Source organism: Manis pentadactyla, chromosome 13 (genome assembly GCF_030020395.1).
Source record: "Manis pentadactyla isolate mManPen7 chromosome 13, mManPen7.hap1, whole genome shotgun sequence".
Classification (NCBI taxonomy): Eukaryota; Metazoa; Chordata; class Mammalia; order Pholidota; family Manidae; genus Manis; species Manis pentadactyla.
In genome coordinates, this window is record NC_080031.1 from 49,455,036 (window position 1) to 49,477,018 (window position 21,983).

General features: G+C 40.6%; 2 pseudogenes; one reads left to right on the top strand and one right to left on the bottom strand.

Annotated features, from left to right (window-relative positions):
- Positions 1-3,531: 3,531 nt before the first annotated feature.
- LOC118934987 (olfactory receptor 11L1-like) lies at positions 3,532-17,772 on the bottom strand (annotated as a pseudogene).
- A 989-nt stretch (positions 17,773-18,761) lies between these two features.
- Positions 18,762-19,678, top strand: LOC130680179 (olfactory receptor 2T12-like; annotated as a pseudogene).
- The last annotated feature ends 2,305 nt before the right edge of the window (positions 19,679-21,983 follow it).

Genomic DNA, 21,983 nt, shown 5'->3' on the forward strand with positions numbered 1-21,983 from the left:
TTATCGCAGCACTACTTACAATAGCCAAGAATTGGAAGCAACCTAAATGTCCATCTATAGATGAATGGATAAAGAAGAAGTGGTACATATACACAATGGAATACTACTCAGCCATAAGAAAAGGGCAAATCCAACCATTTGCAGCAACGTGGATGGAGCTGGAGGGTATTTTGCTCAGTGAAACAAGCCAAGCAGAGAAAGAGAAATACCAAATGATTTCACTCATCTGTGGAATATAAGAACAAAGGAAAAACTGAAGGAACAAAACAGCAACAGAATCACAGAACTCAAGAATGGACTAACAGGTACCAAAGGGGAAGGGACTGGGGACGATGGGTGGGTAGGAGGGATAAGGGGGGGCAGAAAAAGAGGGTTATTAAGATTAGCATCCATAGCGGGGTGGGAGAAAGGGGAGGGCTGTACAACACAGAGAAGACAAGTAGTGATTCTACAACAGTTTGCTACGCTTAAGGACAGTGACTGTAAAAGAGTATATAGGGGGGACCTGGTATAGGGGAGAGCCTAGTAAATAAAGTATTCGTCATGTAAGTGTAGATTAATGATTTAAAAAAAAATGCAGTTCCTGTGTGGTGACTTCCAATGAGTTCTACACAATGATATAAAGGGCATATAAAAGTGTAGGCAAAGGGTCTGTTTGTGTTTATACAGAGGATCAAAGCCTAATTTGGCTACCCCGAAAATGAACTAAGATACGATATGAAAAAGAACTTCCAACATCAGCACTCTAGGGAAGACTCATGACAGAAGATGATCAGCAAAAAAAAAAAACCCATCAAAGATCCACACACTGCCACAGGTGTAGATGCACTCATCCCACCAGTTCCTGGACTTGCCATGGGAATGATGAAGGAGATATCTAAGCTGGCCTGTGCATACAGTAAAACAACAAATTGGACTTGATCTATTCTGTTGGAACTCAACCAAGAATTAGGAGAAGTGCAAATTGTAGCACTCCAAAATCTTACAACCACAGACTTTTTATTGTTAAAAGAAAATATGGGATGTGAACAGTCCCCAGGAATGGGTTGTTCTAATTTATCTGAATTCTCTCAGACTGTTCAAGTTCAGTTGGACAATATCCACCATATCATAGATAAGTTTTCACAAATGCCTAAGGTGCCTAACTGGTTTTCTTGGTTTTACTGGAGATGGCTGGTAATTACAGGTATGCTTTGGTTAGGTAACTATATTCCTATTATGTTAATGTGTGTGCACAATTTAATTAGTAGTTTAAAACCTATCCATGCTGAAGTTACTCTACAAGAAGATATGTCAAAGAAATAATCAGTCTTCCCAGGTTTTCTTCTGCCTGCTACTTCTATAGCTTTTCTTCTTTCTACCTAATCACAACCTTTAAATAGAACTCGTGCCACATGTCGAATTTACCGAGTATCATAATTCTTCCAAGTGGTAAAGATACCTCAAGACAAATGCTGGGCATAGAAGCCACAGGGCATAAATATGCAAAGAAGTAAAAAGCTAACCTTTTCAAACAATAAGGCTTCTCTCTCACTTACCAACTTAACATTTCCCTGTATGGCCCCGGAAGATGACTGGTTAGCCAGAGACGGGTAAGATTCCTCAAGGGAGGAACAACCTAAGACAGGCACAGTCGTAGGGGGCCATCTGGTGAGAAAATGGGGAGCAGCAGAGGTGAGGCTTAGAACCTCCCCCCTCATGTTCTGAGAGAAATCTTGTGCATACATGGATGTTTATTGCCCTCGTCTAGCTCGGATTAGCACATAGTCTACAGGCACACACCTGATCATCTACATTTGCTCTCTTACAACACTAAACTCTGTTTTCTACCTTTATCTCGTATCTACCTACCACTTCAGCATTTTATTAAAAATAATAATAATAGAGAAATGTGTTATCCACATATAAATCAAGTTTAAAAATCAAATGAATATTCATATTTGAACTGACTGTTTATAGTTCATAATGCATGAACAAAACCGAAAGCTTCTGTGATGACTGCCCTTGCACTGTTCACCATGTAACTTATTCACTATGTAAGAATTTGTACTCCATGTAAGAATTTGTTCGTTATGCATCAGAAGATTGGAGACTGACGAAAATTAGGCTTGGGGTGGATTAATGATTGTGCATTGAGCATTGACTCCCCTATACAGAAATTTATTGTTGTTAACTATTTGATCAATAAATATGAGAGATGCCCTCACAAAAAAAATGTATATATATATATATATATGTGTGTGTGTGTGTCATATATATATATATAAACACACTTCCAATTGTAAAATAAATAAGTAACCGGGATGTAATGTATAGCATAAGGAATATAGTGAAAATATTGTAGCAACTTGGTATGGTGATAGCTGGTACCTAGAATTATCATGTATATAAATGTTGAATCACTGTGTTGTACACCTGAAACTAATGTAATGTAATACTGTGTGTCAACTACCCTCCAGTAAAATAAATAAATAAATTAATTAATTAAAAGTACTTGACAAACAGCAGTTGCAAGAGGGGCATTCTGACCTCCTTTTTGTTTCTGCTATCACTAACCAGAAGTTTAGACATACACTAAACTTTCTAGAATTTATACAATAAATGTTAATTCTAAAACAGAATTTCTAATATTAGCTGCTTCCATATATTTACTTCCTTGCTTGTGAAAACATGTTCTCCTCTTTGTCATTGACGAATCCATATCCTTAGTTTGCTCCTTTGATTTATTTGCTCTCCAATTGTCAATCTATGGTTTAGTTCCTCCCTCTCAGTCATCAATGTTGGTATTCGATTTTCCTAAGTGACTCTGACACTGAAGTACAAAATACTTGTACTTGAGGAAACCATGACATATAGAAAACAAATTGATATACAGAAATATCTGTAAGCACTTTATTTAGAAGCTTTTAATCTAAGGATCAATATAATAAGTAAAACTGAACTGAAATGAAGAATAAAACAGAATGTCAAAAGTAGAATAGAGTTCAAGCCCATATTAAAACATCTGAAATTCTATTCCAACATGGAATTCCTGTGTTAAGTGTGTGTGTGTGTGTGTGTCTGCATGTTGGGTAGAAGATGTTCTGAAGAGGTGGAACAGTGTACTGGATATTTTCCTCTCTATAATCCAAATGTGTGAAATTAAATATATATATGTATATATATATAATACATTTTCTCAACCAAGTGATACGTGAAATTGAGCTTTACTCTAAACTATACTATTACTTCAATTACTACTACCTCCCACCACCTATGTACAACTACAAATGAAAAGTTTAATTATTGTAACACAACCTTCAAATCTGTCATGTTCATGAAATCAGTAAACTTTGACATTAAAATTAAAGATACTTTTATAGCTTATATTTTCTATTAATTAACAAGCATCTTGGGACTTTCTGGATCATTGGTAAAGTTGAGTGTCACCAGGATTAAGATGATTCTCAAAGATCTTGTCACTTGGACCAGATCTCCTTGGGGAAGGTTGGGCCCTTGGCCAAGTTGTCCTTCAGAGCATCTTTCATACATTCATGCAGGCTGAGGATAAAGGGCTTCAGCACTGAGGTGATGCTGGAGAATAGGAAGAGGATCTTGCTGAGATGCAGGCTGCTTTTCTGGGAGCAGCAGGTATAGACAGAGAAGGAGATACCGCAGCCTGAGGGGACCATGGTGAAGGGAGAGGAGCAGGTGGCCCAGGCTTCGTGCTGACCTTGACCTGGGTGTTATCCTCAGAATGGTGGAGATGGTATAGACACGGAACCACGGTGAGGAAGAGGGAGCTGAGCAGTGGGACGGTGGGCTAAGGAAGTGCACCAGGTCAGGGGCACGGATGCAGGTGCAGCCCCGTGGAGACTGGGACGCTGTCACAAAAACGTGACCGGTCACTTTTCACCACAGGGAGGCAGCCCTGCCTTCGGGACAGTGGGTGGGCAGATGAGGACAGAGCCAACCCGCCGGGAGAGGACGACGCGAAGGCGTGAGCTGGTCAGAGTCACAGGGCCCAGCAGAGGGTCGCAAAGAGCCACCAAGGGGTGACAGCCCACGACAGCAAAAGGGCATACCCAGTTCTTCTGACATGGTGGATTTTGGGGTAATGAATCTTTAGGAGAAGAGACACATGACCACACAAGAATGTGTCAGGATGTGGCTGCAATCATGTGGTTTAAGTTCACCATTAGCTTTGTTTGCCCCAGACAGGAGCAAATAATTACTTACATCAGGGAACTACATGTCAGTTGGTGATGACATGGGTGATGCCATCTCTGCAATGCTCTCCCTGTGTGTGTGTGTGGATAGGGGTCATTTAGGAGATGGTCTTCAGTAATCAGAAAGTGTTGGGTTTTTTTTTTAAGTATTTTTAATGAACTAAATTCAAGTTTAAAAATACACTGAGTTGGACTCATTCTTTGAGACACAGACTAAAACCTTAAAGGTGAGAAGAGAAAGCTTAGAGATGGGACAGAAAATAGATTTTTAAATACATTCCTCATATCCAGTTAGTAAAAAAACCCAAAACTTATGAATAGGTTAGAAGATTAGGCGTCCAACAGAAAATTTTTTGCACATGTCATTCAGTTTTCTTATCTTTGTAATAAAACCTGTGTTACTCAGTGGTTAAGAAGAATAAAGTTTAAAGGGATGTTAGTAATGTCTTTTTTCCATGATTTTCATGAAAATGGATTTTTTCCCTCTTTTTGCACAGCTGAATATCAATACTCTTTCTTTGCCACCATTAAATTATTGGTAAAGTGATAATATTTGACCAAACTCTGACATTTATATCATAATCAATGTGTCATTTTTATTCTGTGCCCTTAACAGACATATCAACCACATGATTATTAGATGATTATTTTTTCAACAACATCCAGGAAAACTATGTATTGTTTGGTTTCAATGGTAAAAATGCCATTGCGGGGATTTGTTCATAGTAGTAGGAATGGACTTTATGGAAACTTCCAGAGTTTTCCTGGTCCATTCTATGACAAATTCATAGTCTTTTTTCAGGTTCCTATTCTATACTTAAAATTTGTGTTTTAAATTCCTCCATGCTCTGTACTTCTCTCTGTTTTTTTTTTTTTTTTTTTTTGCGAGGGCTTCTCTCATATTTATTGATCAAATGGTTGTTAATGACAATAAAATTTTGTATAGGGGAGTCAATGCTCAATGCACAATCATTAATCCACCCCAAGCCTAATTTTCATCAGTCTCCAATCTTCTGAGGCATAACAAACAAGTTCTTACATGGAGAACAAATTCTTACATAATGAATAAGTTACATAGTGAACAGTACAAGGGCAGTCATCACAGAAACTTTCGGTTTTGCTCATGCATTATGAACTATAAACAGTCAGTTCAAATATGAATACTCATTTGGTTTTTATACTTGATTTATATGTGGATACCACATTTCTCTATTATTATTATTTTTAATAAAATGCTGAAGTGGTAGGTAGATACAAGATAAAGGTAGAAAACAGAGTTTAGTGTTGTAAGAGAGCAAATGTAGATGATCAGGTGTGTGCCTGTAGACTATGTGTTAATCCAAGCTAGACAAGGGCAATAAAACATCCACGTATGCAGAAGATTTCTCTCAGAACAGGGGGGGTGAAGTTCTAAGCCTCACCTCTGTTGATCCCCAATTTCTCACCTGATGACCCCCCTGCGACTGTGCCTGTCTTAGGTTGTTCCTCCCTTGAGGAATCTTACCCGTCTCTGGCTAACCAGTCATCTTCCGGGGCCATACAGGGAAATGTAAAGTTGGTAAATGAGAGAGAAGCCTTATTGTTTGAAATGGTTACCTTTTTATTTCTTTGCATATTTATGCCCTATAACTTCTATGCCCAGCATTTGTCTTGAGGTATCTTTACCACTTGGAAGAATTATGATACTCGGTAAATTTGATATGAGGCACAAATTCTATTTAAGGGTTGTAATTAGGAAGGAAGAAGAAAAGCTATAGAAGTAGCAGGCGGAAGAAAACCTGGGAAGAGTGATTATTTCTTTGACATATCCTCTTGTAGAGCAACTTCAGCATGTATAAGTTTTAAGCTACTACTTAAACTGCGCACACACATTAACATAATAGGAGTATAGTTACATAACCAAAGCATATCTGTAATTACCAACCATCTCCAGTGAAATCAAGAAAACCAGTTAGGCACCTTAGGCATTTGTGAAAACTTATCTATGATATGGTGGATATTGTCCAACTGAACTTGAACAGTCTGAGAGAAATCAGACAAATTAAAACAACCCATTCCTGGGGAATGTTCACATCCCGTATTTTCTTTTAACAGTAAATAGTCTGTAGTTGTAAGATTTGGGAGCGCTACAATTTGCACTTCTCCTAATTCTTGGTTGAGTTCCAACAGTATAGATCTAGTCAAATTTGTTGTTTTACTGTATGCATAGGCCAGCTTAGATATCTCCTTCATCATTCCCATGGCAAGTCCAGGAGCTGGTGGGATGAGTGCATCTACAGCTGTAGCAGTGCGTGGATCTTTGTTGGGGTTTTTTGATGAGCATCTTCTGGCATGAGTCTTCCAGAGTGTGCTGATGTTGGAAGTTCTCTTTCATATCGTATCTTAGTTCATTTTCGGGGTAGCCCAATTAGGCTTTGATCTTCTGTATAAACGCAAACAGACCCTTTGCCTACACTTTTATATGCCCTTTATACCCTTGTGTAGAAATCATTGGAGGTTACCACACAGGAACTGCCCTGTTTTTGTTTTGTTTTGTTTTGTTTTTGGTATCACTAATCTACACTTACATGAAGAATATTATGTTTACTAGGCTCTCCCCTATACCAGGTCTCCCCTATAAACCCCTTCACAGTCACTGTCCATCAGCATAGCAAAATGTTGTAGAATCACTACTTGCCTTCTCTGTGTTGTACAGCCCTCCCTTTTCTCCTACCCCCCCATGCATGCTAATTTTAATACCCCCCTACTTCTCCCCCTCCTTATCCCTCCCTAACCTCCCATCCTCCCCAGTCCCTTCCCCTTTGGTACCTGTTAGTCCATTCTTGATTTCTGTGATTCTGCTGCTGTTTTGTTCCTTCAGTTTTTCCTTTGTTCTTATATTCCACAGATAAGTGAAATCATTTGGTATTTCTCTTTCTCCGCTTGGCTTGTTTCACTGAGCATAATACCCTCCAGTTCTATCCATGTTGCTGCAAATGGTAGGATTTGCCCTTTTCTTATGGCTGAGTAGTATTCCATTGTGTATATGTACCACATCTTCTTTATCCATTCATCTATCGATGGACATTTAGGTTGCTTCCAATTCTTGGCTATTGTAAATAGTGCTGCGATAAACATAGGGGTGCACTGATCTTTCTCATACTTGATTGCTGCATTCTTAGGGTAAATTCCTAGGAGTGCAATTCCTGGGTCAAATGGTAAGTCTGTTTTGAGCATTTTGATGTACCTCCATACTGCTTTCCACAATGGTTGAACTAACTTACATTCCCACCAGCAGTGTAGGCGGGTTCCCCTTTCTCCACAGCCTCGCCAACATTTGTTGTTGTTTGTCTTTTGGATGGCAGCCATCCTTACTGTTGTGAGGTGATACCTCATTGTAGTTTTAATTTGCATTTCTCTGATAATTAGCAATGTGGAGCATCTTTTCATGTGTGTGTTGGCCATCTGTATTTCTTTTTTGGAGAACTGTCTGTTCAGTTTCTCTGCCCATTTTTTAATTGGGTTACTTGTTTTTTGTTTGTTGAGGTGTGTGAGCTCTTTATATATTCTGGACGTCAAGCATTTATCAGATATGTCGTTTTCAAATATATTCTCCCATACTGTAGGGATCCTTTTTGTTCTATTGATGGTGTCTTTTGCTGTACAGAAGCTTTTCAGCTTAATATAGTCCCACTTACTCATTTTTGCTGTTGTTTCCCTTTCCCAGGGAGATATGTTCAAGAAGAGGTCACTCATGTTTATGTCTAAGAGGTTTTTGCCTATGTTTTCTTCCAAGAGTTAAATGGTTTCATGACTTACATTCAGGTCTTTGATACATTTTGAGTTTACTTTTGTATATGGGATTAGACAATGGTCCAGTTTCATTCTCCTACATGTAGCTGTCCAGTTTCGCCAGCACCATCTGTTGAAGAGACTGTCATTTCGCCATTGTATGTCCATGGCACCTTTATCAAATATTAATTGACCATATATGTCTGGGTTAATGTCTGGATTGTCTAGTCTGTTCCATTGGTCTGTGGCTCTATTCTTTTGCCAGTACCAAATTGTCTTGATTACTATGGCTTTATAGTAGAGCTTGAAGTTGGGGAGTGAGATCCCCCCTACTTTATTCTTCTTTCTCAGGATTGCTTTGGCTATTTGGGGTCTTTGGTGTTTCCATATGAATTTTTGAATTATTTGTTCCAGTTCATTGAAGAATGTTGCTGGTAGTTTCATAGGGATTGCATCAAATCTGTATATTGCTTTGGGCAGCATGGCCATTTTGACGATATTAATTCTTCCTAGACACGAGCATGCGATGCATTTCCATCTGTTAGTGTCCCCTTTAATTTCTCTTAAGAGTGACTTGTAGTTTTCAGAGTATAAGTCTTTCACTTCTTTGGTTAGGTTTATTCCTAGGTATTTTATTTTTTTTGATGCAATTGTGAATGGAGTTGTTTTCCTGATTTCTCTTTCTGTTGGTTCATTGTTAGTATATAGGAAAGCCACAGATTTCTGTGTGTTGATTTTGTATCCTGCAACTTTGCTGTATTCCGATATCAGTTCTAGTAGTTTTGGGGTGGAGTATTTAGGGTTTTTTATGTACAGTATCATGACATCTGCAAATAGTGACAGTTTAACTTCTTTTTTGCCAATCTGGATTCCTTGTATTTTTTTGTTTTGTCTGATTGCCGTGGCTAGGACCTCCAGTACCATGTTAAATAACAGTGGGGAGAGAGTGGGCATCCCTGTCTAGTTCCCGATCTCAGATTAAATGCTTTCAGCTTCTCGCTGTTCAATATAATGTTGGCTGTGGGTTTATCATAGATGGCATTTTTATGTTGAGGTACTTGCCCTCTATTCCCATTTTGCTGAGAGTTTTTAACATGAATGGATGTTGACGTTTGTCAAATGCTTTTTCAGCATCTATGGAGATGATCATGTGGTTTTTGTCTTTCTTTTTGTTGATGTGGTGGATGATATTGATGGACTTTCGAATGTTGTACCATCCTTGCATCCCTGGGAAGAATCCCACTTGGTCATGGTGTACGATCCTTTTGATGTATTTTTGAATTCGGTTTGCTAATATTTTGTTGAGTATTTTTGCATCTACGTTCAGCAGGGATATTGGTCTTTAGTTTTCTTTTTTGGTGGGGTCTTTTCCTGGTTTTGGTATTAGGGTGATGTTAGCTTCATAGAATGAGTTTGGGAGTATCCCCTCCTTCTCTATTTTTTGGAAATCTTTAAGGAGAATGGGTATTATGTCTTCCCTGTAGTGTGATAAAATTCTGAGGTAAATCCATCTGGCCCGTGGGTTTTGTTCTTTGGTAGTTTTTTGATTACCGCTTCAATTTCGTTACTGGTAATTGGTCTGTTTAGATTTTCTGTTTCTTTCTGGGTCAATCTTGGAAGGTTGTATTTTTCTAGGAAGTTGTCCATTTCTCCTAGGTTTCCCAGCTTGTTAGCATATAGGTTTTCATAGTATTCTCTAATGATTATTTGTATTTCTGTGGGGTCCGTCATGATTTTTCCTTTCTCGTTTCTGATACTGTTGATTTGTGTTAACTCTGTTTTCTTCTTAATATGTCTGGCTAGAGGCTTATCTATTTTGTTTATTTTCTCGAAAACCAGCTCTTGGTTTCATTGATTTTTGCTATTGTTTTATTCTTCTCAATTTTATTTATTTCTTCTCTGATCTTTATTATGTCCTTCCTTCTGCTGACCTTAGGCCTCATCTGTTCTTCTTTTTCCATTTTCCATAATTGTGACATTAGACCATTCATTTGTGATTGCTCTTCCTTTTTTAAATATGCTTGGATTGCTATATACTTTCCTCTTAAGACTGCTTTTGCTGTGTCCCACAGAAGTTGGGGCTTAGTGTTGTTTTTGTCATTTGTTTCCATATATTGCTGGATCTCCATTTTGATTTGGTCATTGATCCATTGATTATTTAGGAGCGTGTTGTTAAGCCTCCATGTTTTTGTGAGCCTCTTTGCTTTCTTTGTACAGTTTATTTCTAGTTTTATGCCTTTGTGATCTGAAAAGTTCGTTGGTAGGATTTCAATCTTTTGGAATTTACTGAGGCTCTTTTTGTGGCCTAGTATGTGGTCTATTCTGGAGAATGTTCCATGTGCACTTGAGAAGAATGTATATCCTGTTGCTTTTGGATGTAGAGTTCTATAGATGTCTACTAGGTCCATCTGCTCTACTGTGTTGTTCAGTGCTTCCGTGTCCTTACTTATTTTCTGCCCAATGGATCTATCCTTTGGGGTGAGTGGTGTGTTGAAGTCTCCTAGAATGAATGCATTGCAGTCTGTATCCCACTTAGGTCTGTTAGTATTTGTTTCACATATGCTGGTGCTCCTGTGTTGGGTACATATATATTTAGAATGATTATATCCTCTTGTTTGACTGAGCCCTTTATCATTATGTAGTGTCCTTCTTTATCTCTTGTTGTTTTCTTTGTTTTGAAGTCTATTTTGTCTGATATTAGTACTGCAACCCCTGCTTTCTTCTCACTGTTGTTTGCTTGTAATATGTTTTTCCATCCCTTGACTTTTAGTCTGTACATGTCTTTGGGTTTGAGGTGAGTTTCTTGTAAGCAGCATATAGGTGGGTCTTGCTTTTTTATCCTTTCTGTTACTCTGTGTCTTTTGATTGGTGCATTCATCCCATTAACATTTAGGGTGACTATTGAAAGATATGTACTTACTGCCATTGCAGGTTTTAAATTCGTGGTTACCAAAGGTTCAAGGTTAGCCTCTTTAGTATCTTACTGCCTAACTTAGCTCGCTTATTGAGCTGTTATATACACTGTCTGGAGATTCTTTTCTTCTCTCCCTTCTTGTTCCTTGTCCTCGATTCTTCATATGTTGGGTGTTTTGTGCTGTGCTCTTTCTAGGAGTGCTCCCATCTAGAGCAGTCCCTGCAAGATGTTCTGTAGAGGTGGTTTGTGGAAAGCAAATTCCCTCAGCTTTTGTTTGTCTGGGAATTGTTTAATCCCACCGTCATATTTGAATGATAGTCGTGCTGGACACAATATCCTTGGTTCAAGGCCCTTCTGTTTCATTGTATTAAATATATCATGTCATTCTCTTCTAGCCTGTATTTTTTCTTTTGAGAAATCTGATGTTAGCCTGATGGGTTTCCCTTTATTGGTGACCTTTTTCTCTCTAGCTGCCTTTAAAACTCTTTCCTTGTCCTTGATCTTCGCCATTTTAATTATTATGTGTCTTGGTGTTGTCCTTCTTGGATCCTTTCTGTTGGGGGTTCTGTGTATTTCCGTGGTCTGTTCAATTATTTCCTTCCCCAGTTTGGGGAAGTTTTTAGCAATTATTTCTTCTAAGATACTTTCCATCTCTTTTCCTCTTCTTCTTCTGGGACCCCTATAATACGGATATTGTTCCCTTTGGATTGGTCACACAATTCTCTTAATATTGTTTCATTCCTGGAGATGCTTTTGTCTCTCTCTATGTCAGCTTCTATGCGTTCCTGTTCTCTGATTTCAATTCCATCAATGGCCTCTTGCATTCTATCCATTCTGCTTATAAACCCTTCCAGAGTTTGTTTCATTTCTGTGATCTCCTTTCTGGCATCTGTGATCTCCCTCCGGACTTCATCTCATTTCTCTTGCGTATTTCTCTGCATCTCTGTCAGCATGTTTATGATTCTTATTTTGAATTCTTTTTCAGGAAGACTGGTTAGGTCTGTCTCCTTCTCTGGTGTTGTCTCTGTGATCTTTGTCTGCCTGTAGCTTTGCCTTTTCATGGTGATAGGAATAGTTTGCAGAGCTGGGACGAGTGATGGCTGGAAGAACTTCCTTTCTTGTTGGTTTTTGGCCCTCCTCTCCTGGAGAACAGCGACCTCTAGTGGCTTGTGCTGCGCAGCTGTGCGCAGACAGGGCTTCTGCTTCCTGCCCGGCTGCTATGGAGTTAATCTCCGCTGTTGCTGTGGGCGTGGCCTGGCTCGGGCAGCTGCTCCAAAATGGTGGAGTCGCGTTGGAGCAGGAGCTGCTGGGAGGCTATTTATCTCCGCAAGGGGCCTCCCTGCTCCCTGCAGCCCAGGGGTTAGGGTGCCCAGAGATCCCCAGATTCCCTACCTCTGGATTAAGTGACCCGCCCTGCCCCTTTAAGACTTCCAAAAAGCACCCGCCAAAACAAAACGACCACCAAAAAAAAAAGAAAAATTTTTTAAATTTAAAAAAAAAAATTTTTTTTAATTAAAAAAAAAGGTGGTCACTTGTTTTACTTTATTCTCTGGTGCCAGCCTAAGGCCTCTGCTCACCGGTCTTGCTGCCCTGTCCCTAGTTGTGGGGTCCCTATCCCTTTAAGACTTCCAAAAAGTGCTCACCAAAACAAAACAGCAAAAAAGCAAAAAATAAAAAAAATAAATGGTCGCGTGCTTTTCTTATGTCCTCCGGCACCCGGCCACCAGTGCCCGCTCACTGTTCTTGCTGCCCTGTTTCCCTAGCATCCAGGGCTCCCTGGGCACGTACTGTGTCTGCGCTCTGGCCCGGATGGCTGGGGCTGGGTGTTCGGCAGTCCTGGGCTCCGTCTCCCTCCCGCTCTGCCTATTCTTCTCCCGCCGGGAGCTGGGGGGAGGGGTGCTCGGCTCCCGCGGGGCCGGGGCTTGTATCTTACCCCCTTCGCGAGGCGCTGGGTTCTCTCACGTGCTGATGTGGTCTGGATATTGTCCTGTGTTCTCTGGTCTTTATTCTAGGAAGGGTTGTCTTTGTTATATTTTCATAGATATATGTTGTTTTGGGAGGAGATTTCTGCTGCTCTACTCACGCCGCCATCTTCCGCCCCTAGTCAAGTGTGATTTCTGTACTTCTCTCTGTTAATCTCATTTTCTTTTTTGGTTTACACTTTCCCTAGTAAATCTTACTCATTCCCATGTTTTCATATATGATCAATATGTTGAAAACTTTCATATTTCTCAGCCAGGTTACTCCTCTGAGCTCCACATTCAAACATCCAAATATCCATCTGGCATAAGTTCTTAAGGCTCCTTATATGTGGATCAATAATGTTTTCCTCCCAATATGCAGAGCCAGGTACCTACCATTTACAATCAGAAAGAAACTTTTGGAAAGGTGTTTGTTAAATACAAGGCACAATCAATATACTTACTGGAAGTGAAGATTTATAAGGTAAGATATGTTATTGTTTGATATTCTGCCTGAAAGCCCAGACCAGTAACGCTCTCCTATCTCTATCACCCAGCTCCTGTCCTCTGATTCCAAGGAATGGTGTTCCTTCTACCCAACATCTGAAACAGATATTAAGGGTCTGATAGGGACTAACAGCAGTCCTCCCACGTCCAGTGCCAGGAGGAAGAAGGAACTTGAGGGCTGGAAGGGAAGGTAAAAAGAGCCAGGGGCCTGTGGTGAGAGGAAGTTACATGAGCTAAAGGGTCAGAGGTGACTTATCCCCGAAGCTCAGAGGAAGATGGAGGAAACACCGCAGGTCTGAGAGGAGCCCGCCGACTGGCCCCCTGCACGGGAACGAGCGAGTGCCTCCCCTAACTTCTCCGTCTGAGGGGCTCTTCCTATGCGGGCGTCCATCTCCAGACCTGAAGCCAGGCCGGCCTCCAGTCCCACACGGGCTCCGCTTCATTTGGGTCCAGCCACTCTTGCTAGCTCTGTCTTTTCTTTAAAAATCAGTCTGATTTTCAAATAAAAGATGTATCACATCATTCCCAATTGATGCCATTGATAATCGATCATTTTTCTCAATGTAATATCCAAAAACCCGACAGGGCTTTTCACGCCCTGTGTGGACCAGCTCTGGCCTTTCTCTCCACCCTCACCTCCCTCCTCCATCCCCAGGGTCCCCAGGATCCTCTCCTGCCATTCATACCATCTTCTCTGCGTGGGCCACTACTGCCGTTCTTATTCTCTTCATCCCTGAAGTACAGGTTAGAGCCCTACGGGAGCAGAAGCTTTCTGTGTGGATTCAGACCTTATTGTTCTGCGTTCACGTACAAGTCTGCACTTTGCTTCACAGCAGTCACCACAAACAGGAGTAATCGAGTATCCCCAGGTGAGGGGTTGCATATTATTTTCCCCTTCACAACAGAGGCTCCATTAAGGCAATGTTTCCCTCGGTCATTTCTGTATCACTGTGTCCTTGGGGACCAGACTGCAGTAAGGGACTGGCATATACCAGAGAATCAAAAAAATACATGGAATAAATGGGTATAGTAATGGGCAGGATTTGTAGAGGTTTTCTCAGTTTTGGCTGAATAGAGGAAAATACAAAAATGATTAAGCTTCTTAATGTATAGCCTTTGACTCCCAAGGCTTATAAACACATGTAATACTTTGGATTCTTCTTTGCCTTCCTTCCTGTTCTTTCTGGATTTCTCCTTCTCCCTCTCTTTCCACCTGTCTCTCTCCTTCCTCCTATCCCTCTTTTTCCCTTCCTCCCTTCCTTCCTTTCCTAGAATTTCATTAAACAAGAAACATGAAAAAGTCTAAGTTACTATAGATAAGTCTTTAGCACTTCAAAAGTATGTCCTTCTTTCTGTTGCTAAAAAATAATTTCAGTCAACACACATTCATATGTCTTTTCTTTTTCCACTCATTCATTCCATAGATATTTAAGAAACACCAGAGCATGAGGAATTGAGTCTGCAGGGCCAGGCTCAAGCAGTGCTTAAAGGATGTGTGACTTTCTGCACATAGGCTTTATGAGCTCCAGAGAAGTCGTACTGTAGAATCTGAAAATAATGTGCATGTCATCACACCCTGGGATCGTACAGTCAGATTCCCACCAGAGGGCAGAAGAAAGCTTCTAAGGACAACATTGCCCCCGAAGTGACTTGATGAAGGTGGTCAGCCTCCTGAGCTGCCGCTGGCACGGGGCCATGAACAAGTTGTGGGACTCGGTGCAGGGTCAGCAGCGGGGTCCAGGTTTGGAGGCCCCGAGTATGCCACCCACTTATCCCTGAACTCAGTCCACCAAGGAACTTCCCTTGACTCACTCCACAGACATCGCGCGTCCTTCTCCTGACTTCTCTAATGGCTGCTTTTAAGTCTTTGTTCCGCAAACTATAGATAACAGGGTTCAACAATGGGGTGACCGCGGTGTAAAACACAGAAATGATCTTGCTGATTTCAGGGGACAGATGGGTGTGGGGGGAACATACGTGGAGATCATGGTCCCATAATATATACTGACAACAACTAAGTGGGAGCCACATGTGGAAAATGTCTTCATCTGGCCAGAGGCTGAAGGAATCCTCAGTATGGAAGACGCAGGACACAAGTGTAAGAGAAAAACAAATGCACAGCACCGCGATCGACAGGACACTGATGGCCATCTCAGTGGTGTGAGCCCCAGAACATGAGAGCTGCACATGGGGAGGGAGGTCACAGAAGAAATGATCCATCTGGTTAGACCCACAGAAATCCAACTTGGAAATCAGGGAGGGCAGAAACCCTGTGCCGACCCCTGCCGACCAGGAGATCGCCACCAGCTTGGTACAGAGCTCAGCACCCATCAGGGGAGAGCAGTGCAGCGGGCTGCAGATGGCCAGGTACCGGTCATACGCCATTGTGGCCAGAAGAAAGCACTCAGTGGCTCCGAGAAACACGAAGAAGTAAAGCTGTGCCATACAGGCTGGGAAGGAGATGGCGCGACCCCCTGACAGCAGGGTGGCCTGGAGAGGGCGTGTACCAGACCTCCAGGAAGGACAGGTGCTGGAGGAACGTGTACATAGGCAAGCGCAGTCGCTGGTCCTGGATCACCACTGAGATGATGACGACGTTCCCCGTGACTGTGAGGAAGTAGATGAACAGGAAAATGGCAAAGAGCAGGGTCTGCCGCTCAGGCAGGCTCTGGAATCCCAGCAGCTGGAACTCAGTGACAGTGGACACATTCTGGGGCCCCGTTCCCTGTGGAGGGGAGGGGAAACATTTTGGGAAAGCACCGTACCTGAAGCATGGAAGTATTAATAACTGTTGATGTTTGGAACTTCAGAGACTAATTGTTAAAAATAGCTGAGCTCTTTATGGACAGCATTTTAGAGGAACAAATACACAATTTCATCGCACTTTTATACTACATTTGATATCAGAGGCCAAATGTGGATATTAGATTTTGGAAAGATACCCAGCAAATTCAATTTGTTAGGTTCTCTGACATCCAGAAGAAGCCTCAGGCCACAGATACAGGCTAGAAAGGACTTTGAAACCAAACTCAGAAACTAACAAAACAACAAAGCTAACAAAAATTCCAGCATATATGGAAGCAAATGCCTTTCTTTTCCCATCTGTGGGCATTGTCTGAAAAAGAAGTCAGACAGAGCATATCTCCTGTGACATCTTGGGAAAGCTTATTCTCCCATCAAACAATATTTGTGGGTACTTTCTGCCATGTTTATGTGCATGTGTGTGCTTGTAAAGTCCTGGGTTGAGCTAGCCCACACCTCCATCGATGTCCTTTCCTGCCTAGTTGGACACCATGCTCAGCCACTGTAACCGTTTTCTCCTCTATACATTCAACATGTCCCCTTTCCTTCACTTTCATGTAATTCATTGTCAGACCCAGTTCTGGTAAAGCCAGCATTCACCTGCCAAACATAAGATTCCACACACTAAAGGGGCTGTTAAATAAATAGCATGTAATGTCACCACCCTAAAATTCATGACCAGTGACCTCCCCTGTGAGCACAGTGCTGTGGAGAAGCCCGTCTACACATCTGTTCACTCCTCCATTCCCCCCAGTGACTGTGTCATATGTGCTCTTCTCTTCCCAAACTTCCAACACTGACTTGTCTGTTTGTACACATCGGTATACTCAGCAACAGACCTATCGAACTGGAAAAAAAACCCTGAAATCCTCCAATGGGACTATCCAGATGCTCAGTCCACTAAATTCCCCACCGACTGCATTTTGTCCCTGTGCATCTGCTTCCCACCTCCTCCTCTGATAACGGACTGTGCCCAGGTAAGATGAACGCATTCATGCATATTCTAGAGATATTGACATTTCTAAAGCTTTTGATGAATCTTCCTGGACTATCCATCTCAAACATCTGCAATTCTGTACATGTATAGAAGTTGTACATTGGTGCATTTTTCTGCTAATACAAGATAATTGGCTTCTTGAAGTTATGTGCTATCTTGCTCTTTAAGAATTTACAAGTTTTGTTCTTATTATGAGTGTGGCAAGCGGTAGCAGTGAAAAGTCTTCATTATATTCAGGGTATAACAGCTCTTAACCTGCAAACCCTTCTTAGTGAAGCTGTGCTCATTTCTGTGGGCTCAGTCATTTCTGCTGTGTCTCCTAAGAAAATATATCTGTTTTGTTGAATATTAAAAGCTGTCTTCAAAAGACAAACCAAATATCTAAGTTAGATATTTTTAAATAAAATTCATTTTTTCTTTCCAAATATATTTATACTTTATCTGTGCCTAATAATTATGCTCCGTTATAAATGTATGCCTTGTAATAGAATTGTGTTAAAACTGCCTCTGTGTCTTTCAGTCACCTCACTCCTTGTTGAGCCCCTGATATTCTCGCCAAGCATTTACGGACATCCAGACCCTCTCACGGGCCCTGCCACGTTTCCTCGTCATCCTGAGTCTCCATGGCAGTGATGCATGAGGAGAGCTGGGCTGCAGGCAACGTCTCCGAGCCCTCGGAAGACCAGGAAATAATTTTCCTTTTATTTCAAGTGTGATGGGAAGACACTGAAGGTTTCAGAGGAGGGACTGGTGAACTGGGATATCTGCATTTTAAAAATCAGGGAAATAAAAAAAATTTTTAATGAGTGGAGAAAGAATGTTTTCATCAATTATTGGGAATATAATCTTCCTTCACTAGAGAAATCTTGTTTTACTTATATTCATCCGCTCCATTCTGTGGTCCTTAAGATCCATAATAAAACAATTAAAATCTATTTTATATTAAAAACCTTATTTGAATATGTTAAGATTTCCAAAATTTGGAAAAGTTAAGTGCAACTCAAATATAAATGAACAAACTTCTAAATGTTTATTTTCTCAACTGGCGAATTTGGTTTCAGTGTACATAATGAAAGAATATTAATAGAACAAATAATATAAAAATAAACAAGTGTAATTACATAGTCCTCAATAGTTTTTTCTATTTTTGATATAATTTGATCCATCATCTCAATTAATCACTATGTTTTTGTGTTAAGTATATAGTATGTCCTCATATAAAGTATGCAGATGAGTCATAGAGAAGTAGAACAATATCAGGAAAAAAATATTTTTTTCACTTTTCTGAGATATAGTTAATCTACAATGCATTGGTTTCACACATACAACATAGTGATTTAACAATTATATGCATTACTAAATGCTCATCATGGTAAGTATACTTATGATATGCCAACATACAAAGAAATTGTAATAGTATTGGCTATAGCCCCTATGCAGTGATTCCAACCCATCCTAAGTGGAAGGTAGGGTTTGAATCTGGACCTTGGATTTTATATACAGTATTGCCCAGACGTCATGATGTCAAACCAAGGTTTTTAAATGAGGAAAACGCCTTCATTCTCTAATTTTCCATTTTCAGGGGCACACGAGCAGAAATCATGAAGAGAAACACCACATCAGATTTCAATCTTCTAGGACTCTTCAAATACACAAGACGCCACCTTCTCCTCTTCACGGTGGTGCTGATAATAGTCATTGCTTCTTTCACTGGCAACGCTCTCATGCTTCTCCTGATTCACTGGGACCCCGGCTGCACAGGCCCATGTACTTACTGCTGAGCCAGCCTCCCTCATGGACATGATGCTGGTCTCCACTATTGTGCCAAAACAGCTGCTGACTATTTGACTGGCAGGAAGTCCATCTCCCTCACTGGTTGTGGGCTACAGATCTTTGTCTCCCTCACACTGGGTGGTGGAGAGAGTTTTCTCTTAGCAACGATGTCCTATGACAGCTTATGTGGCTATTTGCCACCCCCTGAGATACCCCATCCTCATGAGCTGGCGATTATGCCTGAGAGTGACCTGGGGGTCCTGGTTCCTGGGGGCAGCTGATGGGCTCATGCAGGCTGCTGCCACCCTGAGCTTCCCATTTTGCAGAGCTCATGAGATTGACTGTGAGGCACCCGCTCTTGTGTGTTTAGCTTGTGCTGACACGTCTGTCTGTGAGTATGCCACGTACCCCTGCTGTGTGTTAATGCTCCTGGTCCTGTTTTCCCTCATCCTGACCTCCTACAGTCTCATCCTGGCTGCTCTTGTCCAGATGCGTTCTACGGAAGCCCGCAAAAAGGCTTTTGCTGCCTGCTCCTCACATTTGGCTCTGGTGGGACTGTTTTTTTGGAGCTACTCTATTTATCTACATGAGACCCAAATCCTACAGGTAAGCTAATCATGACAAGATTGTTAGCATTGTATACTATCTTCACCCCTTCGTCTACAGTCTGAGGAACAGTGAGGTCGAGGGAGCCTTGAAAAGGTGGCTGGGGAAACATTCAAACTTAAAACCTCAGCAAATGTAAACTCACTCTTTAAGGTTACACAGTGTCAAATGGATCTAAGTTCATTAAGTCACTAACATTTTATACGACTGTAGTTACCTCTCCTTTAGCGATATGTAAACAGAAGGTTAAGTTTGTTGATTGGTATCATAGGAAGTTGTTAAGAATTGAGTCTGGACTGTATTGAGAGATATCATTTCTTTTTTGTGTGTTTGTATGTCTTTTGTTAACTATTTTATTGCAGTGTAATTGATGTACTCTGGTATTGGTCTCAAGTATGCAGTATAGTGGATCTGACAGTTATCTACATTATTAAGTGCTCACCACAACTAGTGTAATGAGAATTTGTCAGCACAGAAGGACATTACACAGCACCGGCTGTGCTCCCCATGCCGCGCCACTGTCCCGGTGATGAGCTGATGTCACACTGAGGTTCTGCACCACTTCATCCCCTCCCCCTCTCTCTCCCACCCACCTAACCCCTCCCCCGCAGTGACCACTATACACTTCTCAGTGTCTATGAGTCTCCTGCTGTTTTGTTCATTCTGTTCTGCTTTGTTTTTGTGTTCCACAAATAAGTGAAATTATGTGGTATTTTTCTTTCTCTGTCTGGCTTATTTCAGTGAGCATAATACACTTAAGGTCTATCCGTATTGCCAAAAATAGGATTTCTTTCTTCTTTATGGCTGAATGATATAATATTCCCTTGTATATGTTCACCACCTCTTCTTTATCCATTCACTATTTATGGTCACTTTAGTTGCCCACACTAAGCAGTTTTTATGGATTATTTTGTATTCTGTAAGAACTCTGTCAGTGCTTTGAATCCCATTTTCTGAATGAGCAAATGGAGGGATGGAAAATTAAACATTGTTCCCAGTCTCACTCATCAAGTAAATGTTAAAATGTGACCTTGAAGCTTGTCCCCCAAGCTGACACATTTTATTTATTTCCAGTAATTTACTTTGAACATTGTTTCCTATGCCTTTCTTCCATATATTTCTAAGAATTAAGTGTAGGGATGCTATCAGACAAATGAGAACAACACTCTTTAGCAGTAATTTAAAATACAAGCCCATGGCAAAGGGGGAAGTGAACCACCTAAATGTGTTATATTGTCATGGTTTTTACATTTTCTCCCAGCCTGTTTTACTTGGCGTTTGAAGGCAAACCTTTGTAATTCATTCAAGTTTTTATTTAAGTTATGTATATGTATAGACACACACACACAAATATATGTATTTCCCCAGACTCTAGTTGTAGTCACAATGGCCAATCTGTTTTATATCACAACTAAATTCTCTTTCTTGGAACTGATGAAAAATGATGTTTAAAGGTTCCGTTGAATAATGATAAATATGAGGTCCATTGATATGAACTCAAATACATAAACATGCTTACTTTAAATGTGCTACCAAAGCTGAGTAAGATTCAATCTCTGTTTCTTAAAAGATGTGTGCGTCCCTTCAGACTGCACATGTGCAGTTGTGAGCTATTTCTCATACAAAATATGGGCACTTCTCAAGTGTTGAGGACTTTGAAAAGAGGAGAAACATGACTATTTCTTCTGTTAGATGAAGACAGAGCCAGACACATAGGGCAGAAAGTGCTGATCCTCAAAACCAAGCTGTCATCAGAGATTGCATAACAAGTTGGCTTAGAGAATTTTATGACAAACCTAAATTCCTTATAGCTACAGTGAACAAGGAATGAAATCAGTTTCAAACATTCAGAGAGAAATAACTGCTGAAAAAGCTTCTGTGGCCAATGACAATCCAGTGTGTCTGTGATATAAATACTATTTCAGCAGACTTCAATCCCAAAACAAATGTCTTACAGCAATATAGGAAATCTCCATCTTCACAATGAGTGGGAAATACCCATATCATGTGCATGTTTATGGTAGTACTTTAACCAGTGTGTGTAGAACCTGGACACATGTCCACAGAGATTATCTAGTAAACTCTACAAATCTCAGAAAACAAGGATGTGAAGACAAGGAAGTTAACTTTTCAAGAGTAAGAGTTTGTTTTCCTTGTTCATTAACCTCTTCAACCAGTATTATGATAAAAAAAGGAATGTAATTGCTAATATTCTGTCAATTATGCCATCAAAAGTATTTTCATCTCTTAAGATGGTTGAACTTGACACAATTAAATTCAGTCATGGAAATTTGATTTTTTTATCCCAGGTTAATTTATCATCAGAAAGGTATATTTTAGAATATATTAATTAGAAAGTGGCATATTAAGCCTATTAAATTTGATAAGGATAAAATATTTAAACAGGACAATTATTGAGCCTAGTTTATAGGAAGAAACTCAAA